We start from the raw sequence: 17,142 nt of genomic DNA on the forward strand, positions 1-17,142 counted from the left end.
ACACCAGTGCAAACGGAATTCATCATGGGTGCGGAGATTAATAAAAACACGTCCGTTTTCATTTGGGTACCTAAATAACTCATAAAATACGTCGAAAACAAGCTTAAAACCAAAGACAAGTTCCTACTTCAGAAAACAATACCATGAATACTTTATGAGTTCTTTAATAGTGAACTATGATTTAAAAAGGGCAATAGTATTGCTATCCATGTCAATTATACTTAATTTAATCTTCAGAAAGGTATTTTGATGACAATTATGCTAGTTTCTTGTAAAAAAACAGTGCGGACGTATACTACAGAGCTAGCTACCTTTTGCATAATTACGTCCGCTATGGGTTGTATAGGTACCGTTATCGATCGATCAAATATCAGTTGTTTCAAGGACTTAAAGTAATTACATTACTGACTAGAAACGTCGACTTTTATATTAATACATTATAGTTAACATTATTTTTTTCAAAATAATACATGAAGATTTGTTTCATCAATTAATATTATGAGTGATCATATTTGTGCGTCCATAATATAATAATCATTTATTGCCTACATGATTTAAGTACTTTCAAATCAAGTTTTCAAGAGTGGTTTTTATATCATGAATGAATTACCGTCGTTAGTACTTTATATAATATATTCATACATTTAGATAAAACCACAGACACAGCTCTACCCTTGTGACGGTTCATGACTTGTATCTATTTATTAGCGTTAGCTATATGCGATACACATCTTAAATATTATATCATTTTATGAAAGAAAAAAATGTTTGATAACTTTAAAAATATTCTAAACAGACGCATATAACAGCTTAAAGGACCGCTACATTCCCGAATAGTTTTTTTTGTCAAATGCGTGTAAAAAAGTTGCGAAAGTTACTAAAGGGACATTCAAACTCATAAGTCGAAAATAAACTGACAACGCAATGGTAAAAAACAAAAAGAAGGCCAAAGGCAAACAATATTATACAAATAACAACATAGAACACTAAATACTGAGCAACACGAGCCCCACCAAAACCTGGAGAGATCTCAGGTGCTCCAGACGGGTAGGCAGATCATGCTCCACATGTGTAAGGATGTGGTGTATGATAATCCATACTAGTTTCTAGTGCATAAAATATCTATTAATTATGATATATTACATGTTATTAGCGATTGTTTTATGATATCAATTCATTTTTTCATTAAGATACAATTTTTTGACTAATTATTTGCAAAATTCTCTTAAGATTAATCACGGAAAACTTAATTTAAAGATTTTTGACAGAGGTTGGGCCAACATCTCCTGTATATGTTTCACTCGAAAAGTCACAATAAATGTATTGCCAAATATTAACGGATACTGCATATCAAAGAGACGAAACAGAGTCTTTAACATATACTTAAAACATTTTCAAACCTAATATAATAAAATCAAAATGTGTAACAGATGAAGGCATTTTGATACAAAATTGCACAAATGGACTTCAGCTCTACATGTTGCTGATAAATGCATTTTGATACAAAATTGCAAAAATGCAATTTGGCGTTACGTGTCGCTGATGGAAGTTTTTTAATACAACATTGCAAAAATGCATTCGCCTCTAACGACCCTAAATCATATTCAAAGATTTGATACTGGACGTAAGAAAACAACTGCAACTTACTTAATGCAGTTTTCAGAGAGATAAAATTTTGTATTATTTATTTACCAGCCATCATATCACGGGGTCATTTTGATAGCAGTAGGTCAGTACTTTGATTTAACTTTGGTAGTTTCGGCAAAATTATATTTTTAGGGAACTGCACTTATCATTAATCTGACAGGACGGAAAAGTAACTGCCTTAATTGTATGGACCCATTGTCAAGGATTACTCAAATAATTGCACATCTTTTCCATAATATACATCTTCTTTGAACATCAACAAATATCATGATCGCAGGAAAACTTATAGATATACATTACTTAGTTTAAAACTCTGTAATTCAACTATTTAACTTCACTTCGTGTAGTCTGCTGCTTTTTTTCGTCAGGTCGCGTTATCTCAGAAGTATACCCTATATTAATCACTCAATTGTTCTTCTTAAAACACACAATTCATTTAAAAAATTCTTCTATTAATTCATTTAACGAGAAAAGAAGAGAAAATGAAGAATTCAGCAACAAGGAGTTGTAGGCTATGTCTTGCAAAATGATAAACTTCGTTCATTAAATAAAGAAGAAAAAAAATTCATCATCATTGGATAACCAAAACAATTTATAAAAGCGACTGGCTCTCAGAGCTGCCAATTGTTTATTAGACACAAATGACCAATGGACATGAGGTCATTAAGGCCAAATACATTGTGATATGATCCTTATCGCAACCATTTAACATACAAAATTATGCAGTCTGGCTGCTATCATGTACAAAAATAAGAAATAGACCTCATCGTAAAATATAAATTTGTGCTCTAGAGTATAAACATAAGTAATATAGCCGATGCTAACAGGTTAATGTAATATATCAACACTTAATTTTAACATGTGTATCTTACTTAAATATATCGGCGGTATCCTGTTTTAATTTTTTAAGATATTTTTCACTGGGAAATCGAGAGCAGACTGAACAGTGTCGTCTCAAGGAACTGGAAATATGAATTAATCAACAAAGTAAAATCGTTATACTCATCTTATCATCATTTAAATTAAAATAAGCAAACCGTCTGTGCAATTGAATCCTTCCCATCCTTTCAGGCAGCCTGCTTTACATTTTCCCGTCACATGATCACAGGGTGATGATAAACAGTTTAATGAGCAGTCTCGAAGACACTGGCCACCAAATTTACCTACATCACATGCTGTTAAAAAAAGAAGTAGTTTGCTCAATATATATTTGTCATACCAAACTTAATTTAAAGATTTTTGACAGAGGTTTGGCCAACATCTCCTGTATATGTTTCACTCGAAAAGTCACAATAAATGTATTGCCAAATATTAACGGATAATTATGTCCTTAACTGAACACTGAATAAATGACAGTAATTTACAAAGTAGGGTTATAAATACCACCACCGTCAACATGGTCACTACACAAGTTAAAAAATAAATAAACAAACAAATATTGTACATTCAAAGATAGAAAACACGTTATAATATATATTTACGTCTGTAAATTAATCAAGGGAGTGGGTGGGAAGAAAATAAAACAAATCTTCACTTCTATTATTTGACAAAAGAGAAATGGCGACAGTGAGCATTCAGTGAGCATTCAATGCAATTGCCAGATCACCATCGCATCTGAACGCGTGTTACGGGATAGCATGCACGTTATCCTAATTTGCAAATGAAATCATTAATAACCAATAACAATTATACTTGACCCAGATCATGAGGTGACCATACTTACCTTGATTGCCCGTAATCAAAAACTTACATCATTCCTCAACAGAACCCGTGCAAATTTCCAGGTTTATACCACAATGCTGATACGAATCAAAAAATAAACCATTTAAAAGGTATCTTAATGTATAAACATTTCTCGCCGAAAACATTTGTCTTACCATAAAAAAATGTTTGCTTTACCATAAAACGAATAATCGAATGGCATCTAAATCAAAAACTGACACAATTAAAGAATCACATTCAAACAAATTTGGAAATGCAGGAAATATATAAAATATTCTCCGACGTTGCAATACCTGTATTTATACAAATATACTGGTTTTGCTCGTAGATTAAACAAAAAGGCATTATACAGTTTTTCGTTTTAAGCATGCGCATGCATATTTTATAATCATAATTGTTATCATACTTTATTTACAAATTAATTACTGTAAACAATAATAATCATTGTCGTATTATTTCCTGATTGTCGATAATAGTTAGTAATAGTGCCTGACGAATAGGATGATTTTCTTTAATTGTTTCGTTCTTGAAGTTATATATAAAGAAAACTTGGATGTTTGACTTGATGAATTTATAATTTTGCCATGTCGATGCGAGCGAATGCAAGACTCCAAATCCATTTTTATAAAACACACCAACTGCCCAATTGCATACGCCATTTTTTAAATGCATATCTTAATATTTTGGATAATATTTTAAACGAAAGAAAATGTAGGAATTCAGGGTGGTAGTTTAATAAGGGCAGTTTGTAAGTCACATATGAATACATAATCAGGAATTTTAAATCTGATTGATACACTAGTGTAGCTTTCTGTTATTTGCAGAGGGATGAAATATTTCAGCAAATGGAAGTGAAGAAATCATGGTTTCAATATCCATGATATTATATTAAAGTCGTTTTGATATTCTGTTTTCAGTAATGGTTTGCATTTGTATCTTAACTACATTTTAGTAAGACTTAAGGCTGTAAGATTTTTATCGATTTTGTAACATTTTGGAATCATATATATTGGGCGTTTCAAACGTAATGGCGGAACCGATTTTCATTGATTAAGTGTTATAAAGTGGCCGGTAAATCTATGCAGAAAGAATCGAATGCAAAATTAGCATAAGTATAACGTTCATTTCGAATGGGGAAAACAACGTGAACAAACAAGCACATATAGACGACAAAAATTCCTTTAAGATGACACGAGGAAGATCTGAGTAAAATACCTACGTACTGAAGACGAAATCGTCCATTGCAATCTAAAGTCTCCGATTAATCAGAATATAAAAACACAGGACAAAATAAACAAACTGATCCACAATTTGAATGACAGTACACTACACTAAAAACGAATGCACTTGTATTATATCATAATGGGTTCAAATTTCCATTCCCAGATAAAAGTGTTACACTACTGTATGCATACTGCGCAAAACGATTATTTGCTTAACAATTCTGGAAAATCCCAATGTTATGTGAAAGAAGGCGCAAATTTTTATAATGCATGTGATTTGGAAATAGTTGATATGGAGTTTGAAGAAAAACGTGACTATATGCGTTTTACATGCAATAAGTACCAAGGTCAGGCGTTTGTATATTTAGCGCTTTAAACCTACGATGAACTGATAAAGCACCTTGGGGTTTACCCCCTGTGTCCCGTTATAAGGCTCTCCTGAAGTGGACCCTAGTGCATTAAGTGAAGTTACAGGAGTCCATTTAGATTTTACACCAGACGTCTCAAGTTGTTGTTGCAATGTTACCTAACGTGAAAAAGGCGTGACACTTTCTTTATACAATGAATCGGATTGAACGTCCCTAATCTGACCTGACACTGCCGTGTATTTATCCATTTCACAAAGCCATGCAAGTGCTTATCATTGGCTAGTGTTTTATTTCTTGATGGAGGAAGCCTTAGGGATGATATCCCCTCTATACCCCAGTCAACCCTTGGGGAGAGCAGACCTTGAATTACATATCTTGTGACTTCTTATGACTTTCTGTCGCTAATACATTTTGTTGATTTTCGAAAACAACTGATAATACAATTGAGACAAAACATCTTTAACATCTGGTAATACAACGTAACGGAAGATACCAAGACCCAATTGAGTCAACTTCACAAATAATGGTCATGAGTAATAGTTTCAAGATAATGATGTTTTGTATCATTTTATTTACTTGTGTAAGTTTTCCTTTTACTTATTTTTGAAGTTCATGTACCCTGAGGCTCGTATCTAAGTGTTTCCTTTGAACTTTATTGGATGATTGTCTGAATAACAAAAATAGTTTACTATCATTTTCTTGACGTCGTTGTTAGATTTATTTGCAGTAATGACGATTGTTTGTGTTTTTTTTTTATAATTTAGTTAAGTTATGTTATATTCTTAGATGTGCGTTCACACGGTGTTGGCTACCGAATTCCAATCATTGTCACGTTAACCAATTATGTCTGTTTGGGTTGCTCACACTGTTTTGTCAGTATAACTATAGTCAACTGTCATAAAAGTGGGTATTTGAACTAGTTAGTAAACTTGGTTCAACCCGAAATTCCCTTCGAAAAATGCCTGTAGTTTAGTCAGAAATATGCCAGTTGTTTTCCAGTCGTTCCGTAGGTTGATATGGTCGAATGTCTGGTTTTGTCAGTTTTTATAGATTTTCCCTTTTTATTGACCTTTTAGTTCGAAAAATGTTTTATCTATTTTTTTTATATTTACGTCCTGTTATTGTCTTAAAAATTATTTTTAGACACAATGCACTCATTTACGAATATATAATTACAACAATCCAACATATGAGAAAATATACCCATACATTTCAGTTGCAGCAGTTCAAGTGTCCCAGACAAAAAGAGGGGCATTAGATTACCAATTACTTTCAAATAAATCAATAACTAGTGTTTTGTTATGAAAGAAGCACACTAGTTAAAGAACTACTGATGATCTTTGAATGATAAAAAGTTAATGCTTATCATGAATTACAGTGATATAGGTTACATTAACAATCCATTTATATACTAATACATATTTACTGACTGGTTGTCATTGTGCATCATTAGACATCAATTGAGATAACGAACATTTTACCTTTTTCACATTTGTCTTCAAGCCAACCATCTAAGCAACCAAACAAACAGTTTCCGGTAATTACATCACATGGTCCCATACAGTTTTCTGGACAAGTTAATTGACAGCTCTCTCCATATTTTCCATAAGGGCATCCTGCAAGTAAAGCGTCGTCTTGGTCAGAATTGCCTTTTTAATTCGTCGTTGTCTATAAAAGTTTCACACACAAAAATCATGAAGTTTTGAATACTTTCAAAATAACCATTTTTCAAGTTCTGTTTGGGATGTTTGTTCGAATTGACGTTTCATCATTTTCTTTTCTGTCTTTTCTGTAATCCATATGAAAAGTTCTAATTCGCGTTCAAACAATCCTCGTATTTTCCCCTCTTTATCACATAACCAAATACGACTATTTGTACTTGCCATGAGCAATATGACGAATAACACTTGTGAGGCTGGATCTGCTCACCTTGCCAGAGTATATGAGATTAACCCCTGTATTGTGTAGTTTTTGTTATCCGTCTCGTCGTCATTTTGCTTGTCTGTTTTCTTCGACATATGTTTTTTTTTATTTCCTCCTTGATGTATTCTGACTATTTTGATTTAAATAAATTACGATACCAAAGGAGTAGAGGAATAAGGCTTTTATTTGGCCAAAATATTAGACTCACTGAAAATTGAAAAGTTACCATATATTTTCTTAAATTTGTCCTGATTACACTTAAGCTCAATCTGTTTAGAAAATTAAAAAAAACATGTTACAAGTTACTCAAGGCAACAAGCCATGACAAAATTTGTATATTTTGTAAAATTTTAGGAATTTTCTTGATTTACATCAATTTTTATTTGGTAAAAATATGTCAATAGCTATAACAAAACTTCTTTTAAATTATTTTGTTGTTTCGTGACTGCGTATGATGTTTCCACAACAGAAATACCGATGGTAGGTCTGGTGTTTTCTTTGTCTGGATTTAATTCAATTCCACACAATACGAGCACATTTGAAATACTTCCCAAAAACATTATTTCCTTGGGCCTACACTGGCCCTTACTGCCCCTACTCCTTTGTTTACCCACACTTGAATGACATCCTGAGTATAAATAAGTTCCTTTAATTAAATGTCACATGAAATTTACAGATAACTAACTTAATATCGCAAGTATATACTTACCGCCAATTTCGATTTCACATATATCAATCTGTGCATTTTCATTCAGAATGGGCGGTATATAAATAATATATTTGCAAACAGCAAATACGTCTATGTCCTCGTTAACATACTCTGCATTGTATAATAAGGTAGCATCAGTCCATGAATTAGAAGTATTAGAACAATAAACCTTGTGGTTACCGACACTTGGATTCCATTCTGCAAATGAGACATAACCGAATTGAGAATCTACTAATAATGAATACACAAGACAGTTGAACATGTTGAAAATAAGAATGCACAAAGAGAAACGTCCAAAGATACATGTTGAAAAAGTTGGCTATAAATACTGTTTGGCAAAATTGACAATATGTTTAATTTTATTAGCAAAATTGCTTCAAAGCTCCTTATTTTTACATCTAGTATTCGTTTATTGAAAGTAGATTTATCCAAACATGGTATTTTAAGTTTCCGACATATGCATAGTGTGTTTTTGTTTGCTGAAGAGTTGATAAATCATTAGGTTCACTATTTATAGTATTGGTATTGTGGACATTTCTACATGGTGTGTTATATCTGCTGAAACTTGAATAAAAAGGTCAAATATTTTTGGAAGGTTTACTCTATATCCTTTTAACGAATGTGACCTACCCAATTAGACATATCACCGGGTTTTTACTTACATGAGCAACACGACGGTTGCCACATTTGTAAAAGGATCTGTTTACACTTCCGGAGCACCTGAGATCAACCCCAGTTTATGGTGGGATTCGTGTTGCTCAGTCTTTGGTTTTCTATATAAAAATAAGGAGATGTGGTATGATTGCCAATGAGACAACTATCCACTAAAGTTCAAATGAAGTGGATGTTAGCAAGTATAGGCAACCGTACGGCCTTCAACAATTAGAAAAACCCATACCGTATGGTCGGCTATAAAAGGCCCTGACATGAAAAATATGAAACAATTCAATCGAGAAAACTAACGGCATCAATTACAACAAAACAATTAACGAAAAACAAATATGACGGACACGAACCAATTACAACCTCTGAACTACAGGCTCCTGACTTGGGACAGGCACATAAAGAATGTGGCGGGGTAACACTTGTTTGTGAACGCACAACCCTCCCCCTAACCTGGGACAGAGGTGTAACAGTACAACATAAGAACAAACTATAAAAATCAGTTGAAAAAGGCTGAACACATCAGGTAGATACAAATAGAAATACAACTAACAAAAACACAGAGTGGACGTGGCTATGTTGTTTGTGTACTGTTTGTCTGTTTGTCTTTTTCTTTTTTAGCCATAGCGTTATCAGTTTATTTTCGACTTATGAGCTTGAATGTCCCTTTGGTATCTTTCGCCATTCTTTGATTAATTCATTAGCATATTCTTGTCTATTAGGAGGAAAATAAGTAATTTTAATGAGCTTACGTTGAAAAAAAAAACTGTATGTCCTGTCAATGTCAATTCTGAAATGTCCGTCGGCTCGGTCAATGTATTCGCATTTAATTTTCGTAAAACCGTATTACAAAATAAAGTGTTAGTGAAAAAGTGTTCAATTTTTATACTTATTAAAGATCTGTTTTATACATGATGAAGGATATGTTCCAATTATCGAAACTACAATTCCGCTCTCTTTTCCTCGTATGTGACCTACCGAATTAGACGTATCACCTGATTTGTACGTACATGAGCAGGACGACGGCTGGCACATGTGGAGCATGATCCGCTTACTTTCTGGAGCATCTGAGATCCGCCCGGTGTTGCTCATATTTTAGTTTTCTAAGTTGTGTATTGTTGTTTGTCTTTTCTTCGTTTTTTTTTGCCATTACGTTGTCAGTTTGTTTTTGACTTATGAATTTGAATATCCCATTAGTATCTTTCGCATATCTTTTGTTTATATTGACTGTGCCGGAAAGAGTAAATGAAAGAATTGCTAACGATACACAAGTTCGACAATTTTACTTCTTTTTTTTTAAACATAAGAGCTTCGATATCTTTTTAAAATAATTTCGTAAAACTGTGTTCTATTTCAGAACATTCATATGAAACATTAGTTTTTCGACACAATAGTATAATAGTAATTCAAGAACCTACAAGCTGATATTTTATTATCAACATATCGATGAACTGATAATGCCGCATCCATTTTATAAATAGTTTTACGTCAAAATCGTCAAACACTTCCGGCCGATCAGGGAAAAAACATACACAATACTCCAAAAATACTGAAAAATTATAAAGTTTGAAATTATTCCTTTTAGAACAGTATATTCTGTTTTTATTTTAAACCATACACCGATTGAATTAATTTCAAATATTCCCATAAATATTATGTTTTTGTTACATTCAAACATTTTCTGAAATATGTTTTGTTGTGAAGGTTTAAACCAAAGGCAATCTAAAACCTACAAAAAGACGTATGTAAAAGATAAATAGAATTTTGACCGTTTTAATTGGTAAATATAAATTCACATTGGTGAGGGAAACATTAGTTTATCCAGACACATCAACAGTTTAGTTTCTATATTCTAAAAAATATAAACTAGAATTAAAAACCAATTGTTCAGAATTGTTCAGAGAACAATTGAAGGTCTTTCCACATAAATTTTCAAAGATATTGAAAAGAAGCTAGTTCCTGTTTACTCAAAGTTAAAATTGGCATCGAATCATGATTTTTTTTTTTCATACTGATGCGATAAATAAGTGATTTCTATATACTTTTGAGAGAAATAAGAGAGATAATTTGCTACTTCCGGTGAAGTCAATGTCACTTCCGGTCTCATATGATGGCTTCTTTCACACTGATTCCAAACATATATAGTTTCTTAATACTTTTGCCTGTAAACCAGGAGATAATTGGTCACTTCCGGTTTATCGAAAGTCACATCTAGTCTTTAGTGATAAGTTCATGTATTTAAATTACAAAATATATGGATTCCGAGTACTTTTTCATTAAAAAAATGCAAAAATTGCTACTTCCGGTTTTCTCAAGGTCACTTCCGGTTGTCATTTTTCAAGTCATATGTCACCCAACCTTTTGTTAAAGGTCATATGGCTTTATAATGAACCAAGTTGAAGTAATAATCAATTAACCTTATAATTAGACATTTCAGGGGCACTAACTCCTATAAGATGCCATTAGATTGTTTCAGACCAAATGTAACATATCTTCATTTCAATAAATCAAACATTTTGCACATGTTCTTTTATATATATCTTTAAACGTTGCGGAGAAAATGCAAAATCAAGGAAAAGTCAAAATTGGGAACTTGACCTTGACCTTTGACCTTGACCTCATTTTCTAAGTTAGGACCTCGGGGACTCAAATGAAAATATTCCAGGGTTATACAGTTAACGGTTTATGAGTTAAAAAAACATACAGACAAATTTATTTGGTAAGGGTAGATAACTTCTATAAAATTTCATCGAATCGCTTCGATCCAAAATAGCCAAAAATTTCTGAGGATGTAACGAACAATTTAAAAAAAGAATTTTGTCGATATCTTTTTTTGTTACGAAGAAGATACACACACATTATAAACAGTGAATAGGGAGATAACTCTTACAAAGAAAATTGTTCAGCTTAGACTGGTAGAAATTTAAAAGCGCATAAACTATACGATACAACATAAGACATATCTAAGCGACATATTGCGAAACAAAAATTTGTCGCAAGAACAAACTTTGGCGGAAGAAAAAAAAATAATAATATAAATCAATTGTTTTAAAAACAATTGTTAAACGGTCTTTCCCCTCCGAAACATGATTGGTTGGTTGGTTGGTTGGTTGGTCGGTTGATTGATTGATTGATTGATTGAAAGTTTGCATGACACTCCCTCTATGCGAGGCATCGGACTTGACGTTCATATTCTGACGAGGCTGCGTACTTGTATATCCCGCACTCCCAAACGGACAGCTTTAGGATTTCCTAATAAATAAAAATCCTAACATCTTCTTTTTTTTCTAATTTTCTCTATTTGCTACGAGAACTGATACTTCATGGTTTCTTTTATGTGTTGTGTGTACATTTTGTTTCAACTTGTAGGAAGAAAAAAAATGAGTAACATTTTGTCTTGGAAGTTTCACTTTCCATATTTGGATATGGATTTCGAATGTTTTATTCTAATTTTAGGTCCGCGCGCGTGATGATGTTTTGAAGTCACGTGACGCTCAAATATATATGTCTGAATATTAATTTCTTTTCAGGGGAGACCGTTGAACAGAGCACATGTGTACTGATCGGACAAACATGATCACTATTGGTTTTATTATTTACAGGTCATTGATGACGGATCATGCATGCATCTTACGTACACATGTTTACGGGAGCACAGATTTGTATTTCAATGCATGATTAAAAAATTTGATTGTAGGATTTCAGCAATATTTACGATTTTTCTACGTCATTGAATTTTATTTCTCAATCAAGCGGACCGCGTCTAACGGGAACATGAATTGGAGCCGATTTTTGCAGGAATGAATTTCTATTTAAGAAGTTTGTACATCAGAAGGATTGCATTTTTTACAGTAAAATGTACAGGACTGAACTTCAAGGCGAAATGGGATTCCTCAAAGTAGAAGAAAAAAAAAAAAAAAAAAAGGGGGGGGGGGGGGGGAGGGAGGTGGAGGATGGTGGACCTTGGTTGATAAATTAAGATAAGATGCATGTATACATCATGATAGCTGCAAAGTTTCAGGCTATAATTAGTTCATTTTGTTCATTTTACTATTTCAGTGACATGGAACCCCTAAATCAGTGACGCGTACCATTTTGACAAAAACTTTCCAGTTATATCATGTCGCGACTAACATTTTGGTCAAATTTTTTTCATACGGCTTACGGTTTACGTGTTACAAAAACATAACGACAAATTAATTTGGTAAAGGCAGATAACTCCTTTAAGATCTCACTGGATCGCTTCGATCCAAATAACGCAAAAATTCCTGAGGATGTAACAAACAATTTAGAAAAAGAATTTTGTCGATATCTTTTTTTGTTACGAAGGAGATGCACACATATGATAAACAGTGAATAGGGAGATAACTCTTGCAAAGAAAATGGTTCGGCTTAGCAGGGTGAAATTTAAAAGCGCATAAACTATACGATACAATATGAGAAATATCTAAGCGACATATTGCGAAACAAAAATTTCAAAAGTTGGCGGAAAAAAAAAAAAAAAAAAAAAATAATAATAATAATAATAATCAGAACAAATACAATAGGTCTTTCCACAGAAAAGTGGAAAGACCTAAATATAAATCTATTGTTTTAAAAACAATTGTTAACGGTCTTTCCCCTCCAAAACATGATTGATTGATTAATTGATGGGTTGATTGATTGATTGATTTATTGATTGTTTGATTGATTGATTGTTTGATTGATTGATTGATTGATTAATTACACACGTAGGATAGGGTCGCTTGAAACAAGCAAACACGAAACAAATGAGATCTTGGACCTGTATTAAACACAAGGGACCACAACAACCATGTAACGGTTGGTTGGTTGGTAGGTAGGTGGTTTGGTTGGTTGGTTAAACACATTGGGCCGATAAACTAGGACAACGCAAAAAGGGAATTGAGAGTCTAGTGCCCGTGTTTAAACACTGAACACGTGAAAAAGGCATTGAGAGCCTAGCGCCCGTGTTTAAACACTCGAGACCTAGCCTCTAGGAACACGTGAAAAAGGCATTTAGAGCCTAGTGCTCGTGTTGAAACACTTGAGACCTAGCCTCTAGGAACACGCGAAAAAGGCATTGAGAGCCTAGTGCTCGTGTTTAAACACTTGAGACCTAGCCTCTAGGAACACGCGAAAAAGGCATTGAGAGCCTAGTGCCCGTGTTTAAACACTTGAGACCTAGCCTCAAGGAACACGTGATAAAGGCATTGAGAGCCCGGCTAGTGCCCGTGTTTAAACACTCGAGACCAAGCCTCTAGGAACACGTGAAAAAGGCATTTAGAGCCTAGTGCCCGTGTTTAAACACCTGAGACCTAGCCTCTAGGAACACGTGATAAAGGTATTGAGAGCCTAGTGCCCGTGTTTAAACACTTGAGACCTAGCCTCTAGGAACACGTGATAAAGGCATTGAGAGCCTAGTGCCCGTTTTTAAACACTTGAGACCTAGCCTCTAGAAACACGTGAAAAAGGCATTGAGAGCCTAGTGCCCGTGTTCAAACACTTGAGACCTAGGCTCTAGGAGCACACGAAAACGGGTCCGTGCAACATTTAAGTTATATTCAAGTTATGATATTTGTAAGAACATGCAAGGATTTAAACAGGCCTTCAAAAATATCCTTGCATCTTCCTTTATAAATGTTCTTTTTTTTTTATAGTGCTTCCCGGAATTTGTGTCTTATTTTTTACTTATTGATCTTATTGTGTGTGCATTGTATTCAATTTTGTATTTAAAATGGCCCGACCTGACCTGCATGGATCTTTTGTATTTAACCTATGTGATTAATTCCTTCCGAAAAGGGGGAAACACCTATTTTATTTTAGGTAGCAGGCGTTGCACCGGATGGTTGACATGATTGTGACGTCACCAAGCTGATTGATATACACAGAAAGTTTATTTAATTTAGTTGCAGAGAGAGACGTCGTTCTGACCACACCTATGTATAAAGAATGTGCAACCGGATTTAATTTTCTTTCATTTACAGGTCATTGAAGTCTGATCATGCATGCTTTTTTCGTACACATATATTTACGGGAACACAGATTTCATTTTAATGCATGTTTAGACATTTGATTCTAGGATTTTACTACTATTTACGAACTTTGGAGGGAATTCTAGTAATTGATTTTAATTTCTCAATCCAGATTGGAACGTTAAGCGGACTGCACGTGATTTATACTGCTAACGGAAAATATATTTTTCCGATTTTTTTTACAGGTAAACTATTGTCCAATCGCTGACCACTGGTCGACTTATTCATTGCATGCACACAAAAACAATGCTGGTGTTGTAGTACTTTAACAAAACGTTTATCGATTAATTTTCAGAAATACATGTACATGATTTGGAGCAGATATTTTATTTTGCAGGAATAGATTTGTATTTTTGTATTTCAGAAACAAATTTATTCATGAAAAAAAAGAAGGATTAGCATTTTTATAATAAAATAGAAATGGGATTCCTAAAAAAAAGGGGGGGGGGGGGCGGGGGCTAAATGGGTAGTTGTGGGCATTGGATGATTTACAAAGATAAATTGCATGTACGCATCATGAGAGCTGTAAAGTTTGAAGCTATAATTAGTCAATTTGTTGATTTTTCCATTTCAGTGGCATGAAAACCCCCAAAATACTACGCGTATTATTTCGACAAATATTCACGACATAAATAATGTCGCGACTCACATTTTGCTCACATTTTTTTCAATTTTACCCCTAATTTTCTTCTGAGTAAAAGCAGTTTGAATTGAATGTCAAAATTTAGAAAATGACCTTGACCTTATTTTCTAAGTTGGGACCCAAGGACTTTCAATAAAGCGACTCTAGATTTATACGGCTTACGGTTTATGAGTTTATATGCATATCACTTATATCAAATGCATAAGGGGAAATAACTCTCATATGGAGACTCCGGAGAACTTTGGTGCAAACCGACTCATCATCTTGAAGATATAGGAAGCACTTTGGTAAAATAAATTTGTCGTAATCTTTTACGGTTGCGAAGGAGTAGTGGACACAAGAAAAACAGTGTTCGGGGAGATAACTCTTACAACGTAAAGTGTACGGTTTAACAGGGTCAGTTCCAAAAGCTCAATAACTGTTCGATATCATATGCGAAAAATCTAAGCGACATCTTGCAAAACCACAATACTACGCAAGAACAAAATGTGGCGGAAGATAAAAATAAAATCTCAGAACAAAACCAATAGGTCTTTCCACGGAAAAGTGGAAAGACCTAAATATTATAATAATCAGAACAAATACAATAGGTCTTTCCACAGAAAAGTGGAAAGACCTAATAACGCCTACAGTCTACAGGTAAAATTATTATCATTAAAATACAATAATTAGTAATCTTAGCCGTTGATGTACATATTATTATATTATTTTACTCACCCCCAAAGAAAAGATACACTCCAGTTATAACAATTAAAGATTCATTTCCAATCTGTATATATGAAATCGAACCGGTTGATACTATATTGATGCAGGAAGATGTGTTTCCATCGACTAAAACATTTGCGAGTGTACTTTGACCAGAAAGGTTTTGTTTTGCAGTTCTATTATAAACCGCATTATCTGTAATTGAAAGTATAACTAAGGTTTTTTTTTCAAAATAAGTTTTTAAAAGTAAACCTAGACATTTGGTTGAATTTATATATACATTTTTAATTTTGTACTCCCTTTCCACAAATCTGCTTTGCGCATCCCATACAAATCAAAATAAATTCTTAAATTTTGCATCTTGCATATTTTGACTTTCTTCACAATTATAATACTTGGAAAGCGAATTGTCTGAACAGTAATGAATTTACCGCAGTTGATAAGTCTGAATATTGACTGAAAACTGAAAATAACGTCTTAAGATTGAGAATCGAAACGGGGAATGTGTCAAAGAGCCAACAACCCGACCAAAGAGCAGAAAACAGTTCAAGGCCACCGATGGGTCTTCGAAACAGCGAGAAAATCCGGCACCCAGAGGCGGGCATCCGCTGGCCCCTGAACAAACATGTGTACTAGTTCAGCGAAAATGGACGTCACACTAAACTCCGCAACATATAAATGAACCAAAATTTAAAATAAAACATACAAGACTAACAAAGACCATAGGCTCATGACTTGGGACAGGCGCAAAAATGCGGCGGGGTTAAACATGTTTTCTGAAATCTCAAGTTATTGTTCAGTCTTTTAAGAGATGTTCAGATCAGCATTTGTCTACACGTGATAGTCACACTAGACTCAAGCTGGCAGCCACTTTTAGCAGCCAATCAAGATAGCAGCCACTTTTTTTCCAGCAGCCAATTTTGATGATATGTCTAAAAACCAAAAAACTGTATAAGACTCAAACGTTCCAAATATCTCAAAATCTTAGTTAAATGTAATTTAACAGCATAATTTGACAATTTCACGGCTTGTAGTCATTCTCAAAGGATTTCAGTCCGTTCTAAATACCAATAATGATAGCAGTCACTTTTTTGTTGGCAGTTGTAAGGAATCGTGTTATATATATAATTCAAACCAATTTGGAATGAATAAACCAGATGCAATGCACGATAGAAAAGTTACATACATGCTTTCCATAAACTCGGCATCCTCAAATATCAAGTATTTTCGCTGAAATCATTTTTAATATTTATTTTTGTATATATGAAATGAAAACATTTTGATATACTTGTAATGGTTATCTATATTTTAATGTGAACAAGTATTTTCACAAAACTCCTGCGTGGACTATTTTGTACGGCATGCATCATTACCAACTCATTGAATTAAAACTGAAACTTTCCTTGTCAAATGTGCCAGTACAAATACTTGACATATAACTAAAACTGTGGGTAAACGGACCCGGATCCCAGAAAAATATTTAAGCGGGGAATAACCTAGGTCAACA

At 33.7% G+C, this 17,142-nt stretch overlaps 1 protein-coding gene across 4 annotated transcripts in view; it reads right to left on the reverse strand.

The window, feature by feature from the left end:
• The window catches only part of LOC127700015 (receptor-type tyrosine-protein phosphatase alpha-like), a 581,206-nt gene that overhangs the window by 29,766 nt on the left and 534,298 nt on the right, over positions 1-17,142 (reverse strand). The gene's annotated exons all lie outside the window — the stretch shown is intronic.

Source organism: Mytilus californianus, unplaced genomic scaffold, assembly GCF_021869535.1.
Source record: "Mytilus californianus isolate M0D057914Y unplaced genomic scaffold, xbMytCali1.0.p SCAF_1, whole genome shotgun sequence".
In the NCBI taxonomy this organism is placed as follows: Eukaryota; Metazoa; Mollusca; class Bivalvia; order Mytilida; family Mytilidae; genus Mytilus; species Mytilus californianus.